The sequence below is a fragment of the Antechinus flavipes genome, chromosome 4, assembly GCF_016432865.1.
Source record: "Antechinus flavipes isolate AdamAnt ecotype Samford, QLD, Australia chromosome 4, AdamAnt_v2, whole genome shotgun sequence".
NCBI classification, from domain to species: Eukaryota; Metazoa; Chordata; class Mammalia; order Dasyuromorphia; family Dasyuridae; genus Antechinus; species Antechinus flavipes.
Window position 1 is genome coordinate 136786162 of NC_067401.1, and position 20159 is coordinate 136806320.

The 20159-nt window shown below is 37.8% G+C and overlaps 1 protein-coding gene and 1 long non-coding RNA gene across 3 annotated transcripts in view; one reads left to right on the plus strand and one right to left on the minus strand.

Annotated features, from left to right (window-relative positions):
* Positions 1-20159, minus strand: part of SKAP1 (src kinase associated phosphoprotein 1) — a 380507-nt gene that overhangs the window by 173882 nt on the left and 186466 nt on the right. The window lies entirely within an intron of this gene.
* LOC127560272 (uncharacterized) lies at positions 7515-17244 on the plus strand. Its single transcript, XR_007953293.1, has 3 exons — positions 7515-7856; positions 12902-13018; positions 17064-17244. It is a non-coding gene; the product is annotated as an uncharacterized LOC127560272 (long non-coding RNA).

Consider the following 20159-nt stretch of genomic DNA (forward strand, 5'->3'; position numbering starts at 1 on the left):
TTGGTGCGAAAAAAGTAATAGCGCAGATTGCAGATCTAAGATTTGGAGAATCTTTTTGATATTCAAGAAAGGTAGCTTTCAAAAGCAATTCGGCTGCAGAAACTGTTTAGGACATGAAATTGTGAATGTGTTTGGCCTTCACACTAAAATATGATCCTCAACTATATATCCTTCATCCCTATATTTGCATTATAGCACTTTTTGTACAAATGAGAAACTGAGGCATGGAGAACATGAATGGCTTTCTTAGATAGAACAGTGGAATTTATATGCAATGTTTAGGAACTCTTAGTCTTTGATTTTTCCTCCAGACAGCTGTTAATTTTTTTTCTTTTTGAACTGCTTTTACTAATTTATAAAACAAGAATAACCAATTTCCCCACGCATGTAAATCACTCATTCAACATTTCACATGGAGGGGGAAAAAACCTACACAGATTTTAAGCACAAGAATTGACTTGGACTGCAGAACAGCTGCACTTACCTGATAAAATTGTGATGATTCTTTCTGAGCGATTATGACTTATCAGGTCAGTGACCAACAAACTATAAAATAGATTCTAACAGCCCCCAAAGGGTTAGTACAGACTCTGGAGTAAATAATATATGTATGAGGGATAGAAGGAGAGAAAGAGAAAGGAGGGGGAAGGTACCATCTAGTTTTCTGGATGTAGGACAATGAGTCCAGGCACTTGTATTCTAACCCTAGCTCTGACAATGACTCCCAGTGTAGTATAATAAATTAGAGTTCTGGGTTTAATTCTACCTTAGATAGCTGTGTAACCCCGGATAAAACGCTCACCCTCTCTGAATTAGTTACCTCAACCAATGAGGAGAATAACAGCAACAATCTTACATTTGTGAGGATCAAATGGGCTACTTTATGTAAAAGACTTCACAAATCTTTTATGTAATTATTATCATTATTTAGGAGGGAAAGAGTGAAAGCAGATGGTGTTTAATAGATTTTTGTTTATTATTGTTTGAAGCAGGTTGTGAGGTGTGTATGAGCACTGAACCTGGAGTGAGGAAGACCTGAGTTCAAATCTGTCCTCAGACACCTACTAGCTGGGCAAATCATAACCCTTATTTCCCTCATTTGTAGAATGAGTATAATTTATCACCCACTGTTGGGGGTATAAAATGAGATAATATTTATAAAGCATTTTGCAAATCTGAAAGAACTTTAAAAGAGCTAGCTATTATTAATATTATAATTATTGGTATTGTTGACTTTAGGCATGAATTACTAGATTCTAGGCTGTTTGCTCTCAGATCTATTGTGAGGCATGTGCTAATTATTCCTTTTCCTCTATTTATCTTTGTGTATTTCTGAGAAAATACCTAATGCTCCATTAAAATAATTATCTGGATTCAGAGGGTAGAAAATGTTCTTTTGTTTACACTATTGGATAATGCTGCTATAACATTGAATGCAATGGATTTTAGAATCGGGAGGACTTTTCCAGTTGATTTTGATTTAACCATTTCGTTTTACAGGTGAGGAAATTGAAGTCCAGAGCAGTTAAATGACCTGTCCAGAGTCACAATCTAGTTATAAACACAGAGCTAGCATTAGAAACTAGGTTTTCTTGCTCTTAGTGCTATGCTTTCTCTATTACTTCTCTCTTGCTAATTTTTCGGATATTTTGTGGAAGGGATAGTGAGAGGGAAGTTGGAAGAAAGAATAAAGTCAGGACACTAATGTTTTAGGATCTTCTTCCCTTTAAGATATAAATGAATAGGTCTTATGTTAGTTATTAGAGAAAGTACAAATTAGATTCAAAAGGAGCTGAGAAAACCTTCACTTAACCAAGTATTTCAACTGCAGTGATGGCACCTTCACCACGATGGTGTCATGGATATGCCTTTGTGTTTGAAGAGGGGTGAGGAGGTTGGCATGGTACCAGATACAATATTATATAGAAAAGTACACCCAATAGTAGAAGGAAGTCATTTTTCTATACTGGACTGAAGTCAAATTGTCCCTTAATGTAGATATTTCCTGGAGATCTTTGTAGTTCTGTTGTTGGTAAGGATCATGGAAATCTGTTCAAGTTTAATGGTACGGGGAACAGTATTTGCTTTTCTGTTTCTTGAAATCTTGATTAAAACCTTTGCTTAAGCCTCAGTGAGGGTGGAATCATTTTCAACCCAGTGGGAACATACCATCACTGTTTAGCAGGGTAGCCATTCTCAGGGTGAAGAATTGCAGCATGAAGGGTCTTAAATCACATTTAAGACAGAATTCTCTGACAGTGTAGATGCTTAGCCCTTAGAAAGTATTAGACCAAGTTTGTGGAATCTCTATCTTTGGGGATTTTCAAGACAAGAGCACAAATGTGCAGACCCACCAGCCTGGGGGCAAGTAAGGGGGTGAATGAAATGACTTCTGAAGCTCCCCTCTAGTCTCTCGGTTCTATGATTCCCAATATCATGGCTTAAATGGCAGAATCACTTTTTGAGGGAGGAACTTAGGTCCACAGGCTAAGCACAGTGGGAAGACCAAGAATGAAACAGCAAAAGAAGGGTAGGAGGGGACACTGCATATAAAAACTGAGATTAAAAAAAAAAGGAGATGAATGTGGGACGATTGCCAAGCAACGAACACTATCCCTGACTCAAGATAGTGCTAGTAATTTCATGAGCAACGACTTCATTTCTTTCTAAAATTACACAAGTGGCATTTCTCAGTGCGATTTTATTGAGCTCATATTAGAGTTGTTGTTTTCTCTAAGGGGACCCAAATTAGGGATGGGCTAAGGTGGTTACACGGGACTCCTCTTAGACGTAGGTATAGTTATATTTACCCACCTAACCTGGACCCTGCTGTGTTCTTTAACGACTCTAATGATGTCAAGTGACTTCCTCTTCTCTTTTCAAATGAGCAAAGGAAAGAAGGACCACAACTGATGCCAGCCCCCACTCCTTGCCCCTCTTTCTCCCACTGAGAGATCAAGGAGCAGATTTGGCTACCAGCAAAGGGAGGCAAAGGAGCAGAGTTCAGATAAACTTTTGATAAAGTGCCCTGGCAAACCCATCATCAGAAGGTAGGAAAGGTCATGCAGTGAAAAAATAATAAGAAAATATAACTGCTTTCTTATGAGGAAAATATTATGAGTTCTTCCCCCTTTTCAGCTTTTATGGAAGGAGATTCTGCCAGTTCCTCCAGAAAAAAAGAAGAAAAAGTAGTTTTAAAATGAGATTATGCACCTTCAGGGTGCCATTAGGAAGTTTTACTGTACTGAGATGACATGAAAGCTCTGGAATTAATATCCCTGAGATGCTTCAAACCTGCAATAGCAATTATTGTACTACGTGTCCCTGGATAAATAATAGGGCCATTCAACTAATTAGCTTCAATGATTTCAGCTCCCTGTAAATTCTCTCTCACTCGGCTATAAAAATAACACTAGGAAAACTTTTGGTAACAGAAACTTCTTTCAGGAAATGTTTTCTTTTCTTTTCTCTTCTCCCCCATTCCCCCCTCCCAGTTCATGATGTGACAACATAGAAAGTAACTTTCCCTCCCAAGATGAAGAGCTGGAATGGAAATACAAGATCTGCACATTATTAATTGCCATTTACTGGTACTGAACATATTGACTGCAACCACTAACTCATGCCTGCAGCCTAATACATGAACGCTTTTAGAATTTTAAATTTGTTTCTTGGTACTCTATATCAAACGTGTGCCTAGGCAACAGAGCAAGAACTCACGCGTGTGTGAAACAGGAAATACCCAAAGAGTTGTAGATGGCTAGAAATATGCACCCATTCATTTCCAAAATATGCAGTTATAGCAATTGGATATAAGAGTATATTATTTATTACTTGTTTCTATCAATAGGTAATCAACATATTATTTTATAGATTGCTAACAGCAGGCTAGATGTTGTACAAAAGTCATTAAGTTACTTCAATGACTTTTCTTGGAAGAAGAGTGGATTTTCTTAAATGGGGTGTTTATGCCCTCTTTGAAGTGACAAGGACTGAAAGCATCAATATCGATTACCCCTATGCTTCTGCCATTTAGGAATACCATTAAACAAATTACAGAAACCCAAAGCAATTAGATTGTGAACTTCTCTGTAGCAAGCAAGTACAATTCTAACACCATCAGCCATGGACTGACCATCTGAATTCATGACCTCCTGAGGTTATATATGAGGGTTTTATTATCCTTCAAATCCTGAGGTTGTGTTTGATTTCTTCTTTCACCCCATAGCCCCCCATTTTCTGCAAGCTTTTAGGACCACTCTCAATGGCTGGTTGTTTGCAAGGGAACTTGATTTCAAGGAAATTCTTTACACATTGAAATGAATCAGAAGCTCCTCCTCCCTAGGTTGGCGTCCTCCCCTTTTAATAGCTGAGACGTCATCAGCTGGAGAGATGGAGGGGACCAAGAGAAAAGAGAGAGAAGCTTCATCTTTGCAAAAATAAAAAGAAGAGTCTAACATCCCTTCTTGGGCTTCTCCTGTTTTTAATTAACAGAATATAATTACAATTAAAGCCAGACAAAATGACTGGGGTTTAAATCAGAATTATGTCTCATAGTGGAGAGTGCAGCCGTCTATTCACACTCATTAGAGATGACCTGTGCTGCTTTCTGGAGACTCCTCTTCTGCTTCACCATTTACATATAAGTTCGTTTTTCTTAGCCACATTGAAATGGACTTCTTTCCTTTATGTACTCATACATATCATCCAATGTGCAAAGATAAATGCATCCATATCCATATCCATTTATCTCTTAAGCAGAAATGTGCCTAGGTTCATGGATTCAATAAGAGATAAAGTCAGGTTTTTTCCTCTGAGATGCCTTATATGCATCAAGTAAATAGTATATTCAAGATGATTCCCCCTAAAAAAGGACCATATTCATATTACTGAAGCAAATAATATATTTAACAGTCTGTTTAAAAAATTATTTAAGTTACAATTTCTCCAATTTTTATTAGCAGAGTTGTGGTCTAAGGACATGTGTTTTAATTTTTCTTTTTTAAAATTATCACTCCAATATTATTCTCCTATTTTTGTATCCCCATCAGCATCAGAGTTACTTAAAAGGTCTGCAACATCAATCCTCATGGTTTTTCCCTCTAAGAGAACTGCAGCATTTGCTCATGAGAAATGCCATTTGCTCACCCTAAGAGAAAATGTCATAACATTTATTTTACAAATCTATTATATCCCATATTTCTCAATAAAATAAATTGTATAAATGAAATCGAATTGACATCCTACTATTTCCTAAACAGCCACATGGTCTGCTTATAACACAATACGACTATCATAGGCTTTCTCTTTCTTGTTTCATTCTCACCAGGCAAAAGTGGAAAGGGAATGAGGTTTTTTCAGTGATAGGTTTTCCAATCAATAGAAATATGGTTACAAAATAGCTAGACTTAGCATGTTTTCTTCTTTACTAGTTATCCTATATTTCTGTCACTTCCTTGTTTTCCTCCCTGCTCAAATTCATTCTTCTGCTAATCAGAACATATGTATATATATACAGACAAGAGAAGAAAGTTAGAAAACATTTTTTCCCATCAAATTCAACTATGTAGCTTTTTTTTTTTGGATTACTTAGAATTTTCATCCTTGGTTTGTAATTACAAATACAATGAATGTTAGTGGAACCCTTGCTAAAAACAAACCAGTAAATTTCTGTCTCCAATGATCTTAACTTTTGAATATTCAATATTGCTACATACAAATATTCTATCAATAAAACAAATATTTTAACATTCTGTCCTTGCATAAAGAATTTTCCACAATTCCCTAACAATGTTTGCTTCCTCTAGTCACGTGGCTGTGAGTTTATCTGGTAATCACAACGAAGGGAATTGGGCTTCTACTTGTACCCCAATTCTCTTGCTCCTCAGGCTAGCCTGTCATAAAATTATATACAAGAGGAAAAGGAAAATGCCTTCTTTTGCTTTTGATGCAATAGAGCAGCAACATTGATCTGCTCTCCAGTGTGTCCATGCAGTCCTTCTTATGTAGAAAGAGGTACTTCCCATGATAGAAGATGGAGCGTTAAAGAGGGTAAAAATGGGATAGAAGGCCCTGAGGACTCCTCTGGCAATGGGAGGTACGGATGGAGGGAGCCAAGTCATAAATAAAAAATATTTCTAGAAATGGTATGCGGACAATGCATTATTAATGACTATGAAATATATCTCAACACCAAGGGACCAGTGCCCATATCACAAGATGGAACAGTGCCCGTATCACAAGACACTTGATCCCCATACTTCCTTGGTTCTCTTGTTCTTTGAGTTACTATACAGTCATTCTGAAGTCTGTACTCAGACAAAATAACTACTCAAGCCAAGAGGGCTTTTCTTAGAGCTGTGTAAGGACTGCTTGATTGAGCTCAGGGAAAATATATTAAAGAACTGGTGCTTAAAATATAGACTGTCAGAACTGGCAGGGGACCTTCAATCACAGAGCATGGAGTGTCACAGGTAGAAAGGATTTTAGAACATAGAACACAGAATATCTGAATTAGAAGGGACTTTAGGATATAGAATGTTAGTGCTAGAAAGAGACCTTAAAGGATAGAATTCAGAATGTGGAAATAAAATATCACACAATACAAGACTCCGGACAAAGAATAATTATACTCAGAATCTAGTATGTCATGGGTATTTTAACTTATAAATCGGAACTTTCATTCTTAACTTTTCAAAATAATTTTTAAAAATTATCCAATTTGGCCAAATAGCAAACTGAGGTATGGAAGAGTTACAGCTTACATTAAGTCACAGAGCTCAGGAATTTTCCACTTCTTGTTTCCTATTTCAACTTCTAGCCTCTGTTTTCTATTAAGATATTCTTACTCCTCCAGTATAGACATATCTGTTTCTATTCATCTAGCTGCACTTGCTACTAAATATATGGATATATATATGACTTATATACATATACATAAACATATATGCACACAGGCAGTATGTGGTCATTTTATTATGAACACAAATCATAAATGTGGAGCTATGGTATTACTAGAAATCATGTCAGTAATGCAGATATGGGTAAAAGAGACCCAACCATCTGATGAATGGTCAAATACTTCAAGTTTGGCACTCTGAAAATGGAGCCCATTCAATTTCAAAAGGTGCTTGTGCACATACATTGTGCATGTTTGTAAAATAATTTTATGATAAAATTCTTATAAAAGTAATATGTTTGTTCTCTCTCTCTCTCTGTCTTTTTCTCTTACATATACACACAAACAAATATATACAAAATTCCTTGAAGAAAGAACAGTTAAATAGCAACGTTTTCATTCCTCTTTTCTCTTTTTTTGCTATCTAAGATGGGAAATTCAATCCTGCTGCCTGAATTTGAGACTCTCTCACACTGCTCATGCCAGCAATCAATTTTTACTGCTGTAGAGGATAATAATGGTAATAACAGTATAAAAAAACCCACTATGACCCATAACTATAACTTATTACAGTCTTTTTTAAATAACTGTGGTGTCTGGAGCTTCTTCATTTTTTGGAGCAGAAAAGGGGCTGACAGCTGGAGCCTCTGAGGCAGTCCATAGATCTCCTGAATGCATGGAAGAGGCTGAATTGCTCACAAAGGGAGATTTGCTGGGTTGTAGGCCACGTGGGTGAGGACGAGTGACCCAGCACTAGGAATCTGGCTGGGACAGTCTGGCCCCACTATCACACTGCTCCGAATGGCAACACAAGGTCCCAGTGATGTGACATGCTGGTGTTAGATCATCTTCCGGAGGTTTGGGCCAGCTGAAAGGGCTGCACTTCTGCAGTAAATTGTCAGTGCTCTCGGCAGGGCTGCTCTGGAGTGGACAGAACTTTGGAGAGCGAAATTGCAAGGTCTGTGTACACCTGAGTAAGACCGTAAGGCAGGCAACTCACCCACAAGGTAGAAAGTGGGTGCCTTCTCTATTTTCTCCCCCTATTTTATTCATTGTAGAAGTCACAAGAGGTATAGCTTTCCTGGGTTCTGGGACACGGTTTTTGTCATCTTTCCAAATTTACCTGTTTTCTTGATCACAGGAAGTGCTTACTCATGCAAAAACAATGTAATCCAGGATATGTCTAAGTGGGATTGTCCTGCAAATGGTTTGTTTTCTAATGTGGAAAGCCCCTTCTTTAAACATGACAGAGGACTTTTAAGACTCCATTTTTGTTACTTCCTTCATAAAAAAAAATCCCTGATCCTGTAGTTAAAAACTCAAATGACTTATAATTTCCCTGGGTAACATTAAGAAAACACTCTCAAAATGAATGGAATCAGATTTCACCTAGACCTTGTTTAAAAAGACAAGCATAGTACCACTTGTGCATTGGCCATAGAATGCACAGCCGTGATTTCTCCCCTCTCTTAGACAACTATTTGACAGACACTGCACATAAACAACCATAAAAGTTACAGCTGCTTTTAAAATGTCACTTAGGGACAAATTGTATAGATGGGAAATTAGATAACACTGAATGATTTCAGGAAAGAAATCACAGTATACTTTGAGATCCTAGATCGGCACTCATGTAAAGAATAAACAAATTTTTCATCTGCACAAGTAGGTTCACACACAGATATGCATAATACCAACATAATGCAGTTCACTTTATCTAAAAGTCTAAACATGATATTTTTCAAAATATTATTAAAAGCTGGATTTGTATAGTCATTGAGAGAAACAAAGTTTAGGGTATAATTCAATTTTTATGTAAAATAAGCTCATGTTAAGACTTCCTAATTTTTTTTCTCTGAATGGAAGCTTCTACAGAATATTATTTTTAAAAATTCTGGCTACCTATTCAAAGACAGGGCACCATATATTTAAAAGGCTAAACAAAATTCATAAAGTTGGCAAATCTTTATGCTCCCACCTACTAGGGTTTTCAATGAGATGAAATCAAACTAAAAGTGGTCACTGCTTCGATGATAAGAAAAATAACTCAAAATGCTCACATTCGTTATTATATCAGAACTGGTCACTTCCTTGTATACATAATAACAGTGGGAATTAAAGAGCCATTTGCACATACCTTAATATTATTTATGAAATTACAAGTACGCAGGAAGTCTGATAACTCATACCCCCTGTATTAAATAGGCACATACGTTGCTTTTAAAATGTCTGCATTTTACAATGCTCTTTGTAACAGCTTCCCACAGTATAATCATGAATCTATTATATAATGTGTTCTATAAGAGGTTATTAAGGATTATGACTGCAGCATTATAATCCTAATATAAATATGAATAAAGCATTTAGGCAAGTCTTTCCACTTAGCCTGTTACCTATGTAATTTGCATCAATATTCAGGAAAGGATACATAACCGTATTCAGAGAGAAGAGGTAAGTTCCCCCTGAACATTAGTAAAAATCCAGTAACATAGTCTTGCATTCGATGAATATTCTTCTACCAATTTTATGGACCCCCAAATCTTTAAAAACATGAGGAAAAAAAAAAACCCGGCATGTCATCCACAGCCTTTTTAACACTGGTCTCTCCCTGGCTGTAAAAAATAAGCAGGATTTGAGAAGCCAGGTGCATGTAAATTTCTAAACTGCAAGTAGGTGGCAGTGGAGACATTTCTGGAGGAGATTTCTCAGCTGGAAATGTGAAAAGGAAATGGGGGGGGGGGGGTAGGAGGGGGGAGGAGGTAGCTTTAGAAAACTAGTTACAGACATACTCAAATAAATAAAAGCCTGAAATGCAACTTCTCTCTATATCAGATCACAGTTGCCAGCTAATAAAATATCTGTCTTCAGAGACTTAGATCCTACCAAGCCTTTAATGAAGAGGTTTGCAATTGGGAGTGTGATCTACAGATATTACAAGATTAAAATAAACAGAGCAAAAGAGTCTGACAGTTGTTTCCCCACAAATCTGAAAGGAAGAAGCTGAAGGCTAGGGGTCTTTGAACTAGACTCTGGGATTTAATAAATGAAATCTATATCAGGAAAACTTCTAGAATACCATTTTAAAGAGTCATAAGAAAGAAAACTGTTTCAATACAAATTCATAGGAGAGGCAAAGGAGTTCATAAGGGCTTGCTTTTTTTTTTTTAGTAATAAATAAAAAATGGCAATCATAAAATACTATGTAAAGTAAGAAGCCATCAAACAATAGAAGTCTAGGTATATTATTTTGTCAGACAGGGACCGAAACAGAGAGAGACAGAGACAGAGACACAGAGACAGAGAGATTCATTCTAGACAAATACTGGAAATATTTTTTTAAAACACTTGAATTTGTCTTCCAAGGTTAATGAGTTGGAAGTTACATGCATCTAATTTTCACATTTACCTGCAAAGACAAGCAGGGTCACTAAGTTGTATTATCCATTTAACCTAATTGAATTGACTCTTGGACATCATATTAGAAGCTGGAGAGTGCCCAAAAACATATTGCTGATATCTATCTGTCACCATGGAAGTGAAGAGACAGGTAAATGGACTGTCTGAGAAAAAAGGGAGCTAATGTATGTGAGGAGCAAGAAAAGTAAGAGTTGCAGATCAAAGCTTCTCCAACACCACAGTTATCTCAAAAATCAACGTTTCTCCTAGCCTTAATTAGTTGAACCCACTAGCTAACATCAAAGGCAACGGTGAAGCACCAGGATATAAGAAAGCCATCTGAAAGCAAGGTCCACACTATCTTTAAAAATGAGAGTATAATTTTTTTAGCTGTATTGTCAATGTAGGTGGATGAGGGAAATGCCAGATTCTAGAAATCCACAGAGGAAAGAACAGATCAAGGAAGCTGGGGGTGGATTGCATGCGGAAGGGGGTGGGAATGGGTGGGTGGAATGAAGCACAGGAAATCACTAGGAGCTCTTGAAGATAATTTTCACCACTTTATTTTCTTAAACTACAGAAAAAATCCAATGTGTACTGCTTCCAAATACACCTGCCACAGTCAGTATTTGAACTCAAATGTTGGTAACTTGTGCAACTCTAGGTTCTGTCTGTTAGGAGAAAAACTTTTCCCCAAAATTATCCCTGATTCACCTTCTCCACAATGTACAGTGGGGGGCGTCAGGGAGCTGTGGCATCCCCAACTAATGGAAGAGAAAGGGGGCAAAGGAAACTCCTTTCTATACGTCCTCTCCCCACACCCCCAATACCACTAAGCCAAGTGAAATGAAAAGGCTGAATATCAACAGCAGGGGGAATGATGCAGCTGACCATCTATTTTTGCACACTCCAACAAGTCCTGTGACTTAGGAGTGGAGGCAAAGGCCAGTGCAGCTTCAAGAAAATGTGGTCATTGGTGTAGGAATATGTATGCAGTGGAGGGAGTACAGCAAGACTAGCTGCAGCTGCTAGAAGCAGGGGACTCCCAAAAGGAGTCCAGTATGCAAGGACCACCTTGGAGCCAGCGTTCTTGAAAGAGGGCATTGGGACTCCATGAAGGAAGTTTCTGAATTTCTGAAATATATAGACAAAGACTGGAGACTAATACTTGGATAGTTACCATCGGTTGAGATATTCCCCAGGACCACTGAATTATAGATTTAAGAGATAAAATAGAAAAAAAACTAGACAATCCCTCTCTTTTCATTTTATAGATAAGGACTTGAGATTCAGAAAAGTTAGGGGAGTTGCCTGAAGACATAGAGATAGCAGCAAAAGAACCAAAATTTGAGTCTTATTTCCAAATCCAGCATTCTATTTACTATACCACATTCCGCCTCCTTTACTATCTTCCCATTCCTATATTATACTGTGTTTAATAATGGTAATTCTTACCCTAGGAGATAATACTATGGGAGTGGGGCAGAACAAAACAGCAATGGAGGCTCCTTGAAAAAGCTCTCAAACATCTTGAGAAATTAAAAAAAAATCCTCATGAGAATGGAAACCTCTTCTTTCCACCTCCCCACCTCACCCCCCCCCCGAGTCTTAGATAAAGCAAATAGAAATGTTCATTATTCTTCTGCTCCTTCATGAAGCACAGTCCCAGGCTGTGTAAATACAAAGCACATTTTGGCGAGACATAGCTGCTGGGCCACCAAAGATGTATGGGATTTCTAATTGCTAGAAATATTTAATCCGTTAAGACATTAAGGCTACAACCATTTAAAAGTATCAGGAGTGTGGCTGCCTTGAAGAAGTGACAGATCCTCTAACATTACACTCAGAGCAGAATCCTGAAGAACCTTCTGGCTGCCAGACAGTCCCCATGTTCAGGAGTTGAGAAAAAAAAAATGCAGATTCAAGGAGAAGGTCTCATTGTCAAAGTTTGGCCAAGAACCAAATGAAAATGGCATCCCTGTCACCCATCACACTAATACGACTCTGAGTATTCTTACCAGATACACAGAGCAAAGGGAAAGCACTACTCAGTAAATGATAGATATTAAAACTGAAGGACAGAGATGCGACAGACATTTGTAAGCATGACAGAAAACACTCGGGGCGCCCTGCTTCGGAATACAAATAGCATGCAACTTTTGTTAGAATTGGTTTTTCTAGACCAGAGCTGCTTTTCTCTGAATTTAACTCCACCTTGTTGACATTATTTTAATTCAACAATATTCTGTCACTCACATGTATTGGGAAATCATAAAATGTCATTTTAATATGCTTTATAGTAAAGTCTCACACTGTATTTCTGCTTGAGAGAGGTAAAGAGATGTTCAATTCTTAAAACCAGAACTGAATATCTTAACCTCATGCACTGAGATTTGCTGTTCACATTCTATGACTCCTTTTAAATTCTTTCTGTACGACGAAAATCAGACTTTGTGAGAGAATGTTTTATGAGTCAGCACTGAAATAAGAGTGGTAAATCCCTCAATTATGCACTCTTTAGAAGTCAGCCTTTGATTATTCAGATTGGGGATTATCCATGCTTCCTGACCTCCTCCTCTAGGTTGTTTGTAAATTTCATTTGTATAGGAAGAATTCCCTGGGAAAATGGTCAGAGGGAAGGAGCAGTGGAAATGAAATTCAAGCTTGCCCACCGGAAAATACTGTGAAACTAGGAAAAAGAGGCTTGAAACGAACAGCTAAGAGGTAAATGTAAATATTTAGAAGTTTCTGTTTCACCTATCACTTCTTTTCCAGATATATTTAATGAGTTGGCAGATGAATGACTAAAGAAGATCTAAAATCATGAGGAAAAAATAAACTGACACAGAAAAATTTAACTTATTTTTTAAATGAACTTATTATTTAACCTTGGTTGCCAAATTTGACCCTTGTGAACAACCAGAAGGAGGCAGTATTCACAAAAGGGGTTCAGGAAATATTGAAGGGGCAGGAGTTTGAACAATATGTGGTCCAGACTAATGGATTATGGATTTTTCAAAAAATTAAAAATGGAATTGTCAGCACTCTGAAACCACTTCCATCCCCATCTGTTCTATATGACTAGGGAAATTTGGTATTAGTGTTAAAAGTATTTACTTGTGCAACATTTCATATTGAGAATACTGTTTATGTCTGTTTATAAAAGCAAAGGAAATGATCCCTATCTTTAAATACTTTTCATTTTCCTTTCAACAATGCTTCCTTCAAACTAGCTCAAATATAATAACTCTCCCAACACTTCTGTGGGCCCTGAGATTAGAATCTGACCCATTGTCTATTGAGAGCAGAAATATATTAAGATGTGAACACACTGACTGTCTCCTTCAGTGGAGGCTAACCTGAGCTGAAGTTGAATGGTGGACACTATGCAAACACAGTTGCTAGGGAGAAAACATGTCTGTTTTGTTTTCCCCCACCCACCCCTCCTTTAAAAAAAAAAAAAAAACCTCCCAGGTTTCAGAGGATACAGAAGCAACAAGAGGCAGTGAACTCCAGTCATCAGATCAACAGCTTAGGCATCTTTAGGAACAGGCTGAAATTATTTGGTTTTGACCGCCGGATGACCTCAATCGCTGCCCAGTCTGATGGACAGTCAGACCATTAGTTCTTTTAACACACATTCTTTTCCTGAAACACAGACACCACTCTGCCTACTCGTGAAGTAAGAGAGAGAAGGGGGGAACAAGAGGGGGAGAAGGAGGAAGAGATTGAGGATGAGAGAGAAAGGGGGGGAGAGACAGAGTAAGTGAGAAAGAAATGAAGGGACAGGTCCATACATTCAGAAGCATACACACAGAAAGCCTAAAGTAGCTCTGATCCTGCCACTGGGCTAGAGGCTTGAGAGTAGAGGAATTTACTGCAAGGAAAGATATTAGAGACTGCTTCCTTCCTTCCTTCCTTCCTTCCTTTCTTCCTTCCTTCCTTCCTTCTTTCCTTCCTTCCTTCCTTCTTTCCTTCCTTCCTTCCTTCCTTCCTTCCTTTCTTCCTTCTTTCCTTCCTCCCTCCCTCCCTCCTTCCCTCCCTTCCTTCTTTCCTTCCTTATTATCCCTCCCTCCTTCCCTCTTTCTCTTTCTTTCTTTTTCTTTCTTTCTTTCCTCTCTCCTTTCCTTCCTTCCCTTCCTTTCTCCCTTCTTCCCCCTTTTCTTCCTTTTCTTTCTTCTTTCCTTCCTTCCTTCCTTCCTTCCTTCCTTCCTTCCTTCCTTCCTTCCTTCCTTCCTTCCTTCCTTCCTTCCTTCCTTCCTTCCTTCCTCCCTCCCTTCCTTTTTTCTTTCTTTCCAAAATCTCACTTAAGGATCTCAATCTAAATTCAAATGATGCAAGACCACGAGGAAACTTTCCTGTTTTGCTGCTATGCTTGGTATGCCTGTAATAACAAGTTAAAAAATGAAGATTTTGTGTTTTAAGAAGTCATTCGTTTCTTGGTCTTTAAAACAACCACCACAACAACTCAGTGTTATTTTGTCAAATCATACAAATCAGAAATGTAAGAGTCCTATTAGGTCTCATCTTGTCTATCCCTCAGGGGCCCACTGCAGAATTGTTTTCCACAACCCTCTCCTTTTCTGCCATTAATTTAATGAGTGTGCTTCCCCTTTACATTCTTGTGGCATATGATCTTCAAATACATTTAATTTCTTTTGCACATGTGTAGTTTGATGTGTGTGTACAATGCATAATTCTGGGCCTTATTATTTCATGCAAAATGAAGCAGGAGCAGAGCTCTATTGTTAACAGTCCAGAACAATCTAGTTATTTGCAGGAAAATTAAATGGCATAGGGGTTGTGCCCCAAAGATATTCACTGGGGATACTAAACTTTGGGGGGAGGGAAGGAAGGAGAGGTAGAAGGATTTAGGGAATTAAACTTTCTCTTATTTAGGTGACTCATTCCATCTATAAATTAAAAAAAAAATCCATATTTACACATAATCAGATCTACCACACAAAAAAACCCCAAGCCTTTCCTCTCCATTTTCTTGTGGCTGTGTCTGACAGAATTGTGCCTGTCCCAAACCTATTCTAATTTCCCTCTTGGGATGAGTGATGAGCTACGCTGCAGTAGATGAGGAAACATCTGTTTGACTTTCCAAAGCTGGCAAGGGGAGCTGAAGACTGAATCACAAATGCCACTCTCAGAAACAGGTCTCCCACTGGAGCGCTGCTAGAAAACATGACTCTACTGGGGTGAGCAGGCAGCTCTAGTGAGGAATAGTTAAAGGCTCGGCTCTCTCCTGCTATTTGGAATAATACAAACTCTTTACAGGATTTGATTGTTGTGAGATTTAATGGATCCCAGGCTGTCTGCTAAAGGAAAATGACCTGATCCAGCTTTAAATTGAAAAGTTAGCTCACAATGAAGCAAAGGAGACTGTATAAAAAAGTCTTCCCTAAAAAACAGGAGCCCTTTATTAGTCAGGGGAGGTGAAACTCTGGTATGCGGTTACTATGTATTCAGAAAAACCACACAAAGCCTTTAATTATTTTTTAAGCAGCCTGCCATATTGACACTGTGGTGGAAATTCAGTAGACTGCAGTTTACAGTTTATTTGTTCTAGTTGCTGCCGGTATATGGTAAGCATGGATATCCCAGGAACCCCACTCTGGCAAGAGATGGGTAGAATGCACCCAGACGTAACCTATTCACCTGATTTTTTTTTCCTTTAACAACATGGGAGTCCCATCTGTGCAAAGCCTAACTCCTATGGCATGTAGAAAATGTGGCTGGCCTTGCTCCAAAATCCTTTCTCTATTAAGACCTTCCCATCTGCATCCTCTCACATTTACCCAAGTTTTCAAGGTTTTTTTTTTTATCCCCCTCTCTTTTAACCCTCTTTTCTCCAGTTTCTGTTTATGAAAGCTGCCTGTTTGCAGCATAATTCCTCCCTGGGGATATTAACTCATCTTCTTCCCCAATGCTGCCCCCACTTCCTCCTCAGCACTTGATTTTGCTGACACCACTGTGGGGTTATTAAGCGGTAAGTGAGCTGATGTTATTTTAGGGACAATCTAAGAAATCAGTCTGTTCCATCGTCAGCACACACCAATAGCGGTGGATGTTGGAGCAACAACCATAGGGGACCCTGAAGTCAATGATTGGCTGCTGCAAATATCCTGCAGCATATTTCCAATTCGGCTTTCAAAGGCAGAGAGCATCTGTGTCAGAAGGGAGGAGCTCCTTGGTTATTGAAGGCTATTTTTTTAAGCTATCAGAATAGACAGATGGCCACTGTCTGCGAGAAACTAATTATACAGTGTACATCAATAAATACAGTATTGAAACTGTTAGTGCCCAAAGTCAGGTCTCTGGCTGGCAAAAAAAAAAATCTAATGTTTTCCCCCCTCCCATTTTGGTATCTTTTTCTGCTCTCCCTCTTGTTTAAGGCAGCAGTGTGAATTTGGGAATTTAAAACAATTCTCTTTTTCTTTAAAATGGAATTCATAGTTGAATTAAGTGGATATGTTCAAATATGAAGACAAAATTCTTGTTACCTGTGTTTGGCTAATGTATGTGAGTGTGTGTGTGTGCATGTGTGTATATACATATATAAATGTGTACATCAATAGAAACAGTCTTGAAAGTGTCCAAAGTCAGGTCTCTGGTTGACAAAAAAAACAACAACTTAATGTTTTCCCCCTATTTTGATACCTTTTTCTACTATCCCTCTTGTTTAAAACATCAGTGTGAATTTGGGAATTTAAAGCAGTTTTCTTTTTAAAAATTCTCTTTTTCTTTAAAATGGAATTCATAGGAACAGCTGGTTGGCAAAGTGGATACAACACCAATCCTGAAGTCTGGAGGACCTGAGTTCAAATCAGAAAGTTAACACTTCCTAGCTGTGTGACCCTGGGCAAGTCACTTAACCCCAATTGCCTCAGAATGGAATTCATAGTTGAATTAAATAGATATGTTCAAACATGAAAACAAAATTCTCGTTACCTATGTTTGGCAACGTGAGAGAGAGAGAGAGAGAGTGTGTGTGTGTACATATACAAATGTATGTACATACAGTATATATTTGATTTGTCACAAACATATATATATATAATATATATATATATATATATATATATATATATATAGTTATGGTCATAGTTCATAGCAAAGAGTGCTCATAGGACAAGATAGAAGGGGCATGATGTTAATAAATGGATTCTAGTTTTGGGAGCAAGGATTAAAGAGTGTCCAAGGAATTTTTTTTTTTTTAAGATTTAGAACTGGAAGGAGATCACCCAGTTTTGTTATGCTGAAGTAAAACTAGAGTTCGAAGATGGAATTGGCACTTAACTCCAGTGCATGCAGTTTCTTTAGGAAAATCTCAACTTTCAAAAGATTAGCATTAAGAGAACTTTGCCAAGAGGTAATGAAATTGAGGCATAATGCAGATATGTAGACTATTAGGTTCTCTTCTGGCTTTGGGGAGGGGGAAACAATTAGAGACCTCTCAATGATAATCTCGTTTCTGACATAATATTGCCCCGTATTTTACTTTCAGTTTCCACAATCAGAAAATAATGTTGTGCATTAGAAAAAGGAATTAGAGAAGCTTTCCAAAATCAATTTTAATTAAAAACTCACACCCTCTTTAATGTCCAGCATAGCTACTTTATCAATGATTTTGGCTCCAAGGTGACACAGTGAGCATTTACCCTTGGAATTACCACTTGGTACTAAGAGGTACTCTGTATATAAGCCCTGAAGATGCAACACCCAAATTAACTCCCTACAGTAATCATTAATAACTTAAAAGATGAACTTTTTTTTCTGTAAACTCCAATTTCTTCTATAAAGAAAGAACAAATGGAATTCTCCCACTAACTTCCCATCTGTGAATTGCAGTCAGTAATGTGATATTAAGTAAAAAAAAAAATCTGTGCTTTTTTTTTCTATTATTAACATCAGCCACCACTTACCTATACTAGATAGTCTAGCTTTTGTTCTTGCTTGCTGTATTGCTATCCTTGGGGTCATTTGCTTTTCCTGTAGTGTCACTGCAAAGAACATCTAAATTTGAAATTGGGACTAAAGTCCCCCTCTCTCTCTGAGCTTCATTGAGTAACCTCATCTGTAAAATGCAAGAGTTGGACTAGATGAAAATTTCCCTTTTGGATGTAAATTTATTGTTCTCTGAACTAAATCAAAGAAGGTCAGCACAGTGCCCTTCAGAGGTGACACGGTGGATAGAGTCAAGAACCTGGAGTCAGGAAGTCTTCTCTTGTGAGTTTAAATGGAGTCTTCCAGACTTAACAGCTGTGTGATCCTGTGATAGTCACTTAACCCTTTTTGCTCTACTGAAAAATGAGCTTAAGCAGGAAATGGCAAACTATTCCAATATTTTTACCAAGAAAATCCCAAATGGGGTCACGGAGAGTTGGATATGATTGAAAAAATGATTCAACAACTTAATCACAAAAGAAGATATGATAATTTTATGTCATGTGTGAGAGGGACAGTTATAAAAAGAGAAGGAAGAGAGAAGTTTGGAAGAGCAGATAATTTAAAGAATGCATTCTTCCTGTATCACAGATTTTTCAGTAGGGGGGACATGAGAGGTCTGGATCTTGCCCTTTTATCAGCAATTTGTATGTAATTTATAGTTTTAGAGAAATGCCTGGGAGAGGTTAATTTAGGTCTTCTAGAACATCCAACCAGCCTTCTCTCTCCATTTTCACACAGATTTGCAGAACTGAAGAATATGGCAGTTGTGAGGGATTTTAGAGAACAATCTCCCAATTGTCCCCATTATACAGAGAAAGAAACTTAGGTTTGGGAAGGAAAATTACACTTAAAGTCACATGATGAGTTAATACAATATTTGATGTTTGTAGCAGCCCTGTTTGTAGTGGCTAGAAACTGGAAAATGAATGGATGCCCATCAATTGGAGAATGGCTGGGTAAATTGTGGTATATGAATGTTATGGAATATTATTGTTCTGTAAGGAATGACCAGCAGGATGAATACAGAGAGGCTTGGAGAGACCTACATGGACTGATGCTAAGTGAGATGAGCAGAACCAGGAGATCATTATACACTTCGACAACGATATTGTATGAGGATGTATTCTGATGGAAGTGGATTTCTATGACAAAGAGACCTAACTGAGTTTCAATGGATAAATGATGGACAGAGACAGCTACACCTAGAGAAGGAACACTGGGAAATGAATGTGAACTATTTGCATTTTTGTTTTTCTTCCCGGGTTATTTTTACCTTCTGAATCCAATTCTCCCTGTGCAACAGGAGAACTGTTCGGTTCTGCAAATATGTATTATATCTAGGATATACTGCAACATACTTAACATATATAGGACTGCTTGCCATCTTGGGGGGGGTGGGGTGGAGGGAGGGAGGGGAAAAAACGAAACATAAGCGAGTGCAAGGGATAATGTTGTAAAAAATTACCCTGGCATGGATTCTGTCAATACAAAGTTATTATTAAATAAAATAAAATTTAAATTAAAAAATATAATATTTGAGACATTAGAATGCTTTACATTTTCATAAGAAGCCCAAACAATGGACATTATCCTCTAGAGTTTAAAAGACAGGAAAAGTGAGAGAGAAAGAGAAAGAGAGAGAGATTCAGAGACAGAGACAGAGACACAGACACAGAGAGCAATGTATTATGTAAAAGAGTTATAAAACTAGGGGCAGCTAGGTGGTACAGTGGATAGAGCATCAACCCTGAAGTCAGGAGGACATGAGTTCAAAACTGACCTCAGATTTGAGGCTTCCTGGCTGTGTGACCCTGGGTAAGTCGCTTAACTCCAAATGTCTCAGCCAAAAAAAAAAATTATAAAACTAAAATGAAGAACTAAAGTTCCTGGATGCTGCTGACTGTAGCAC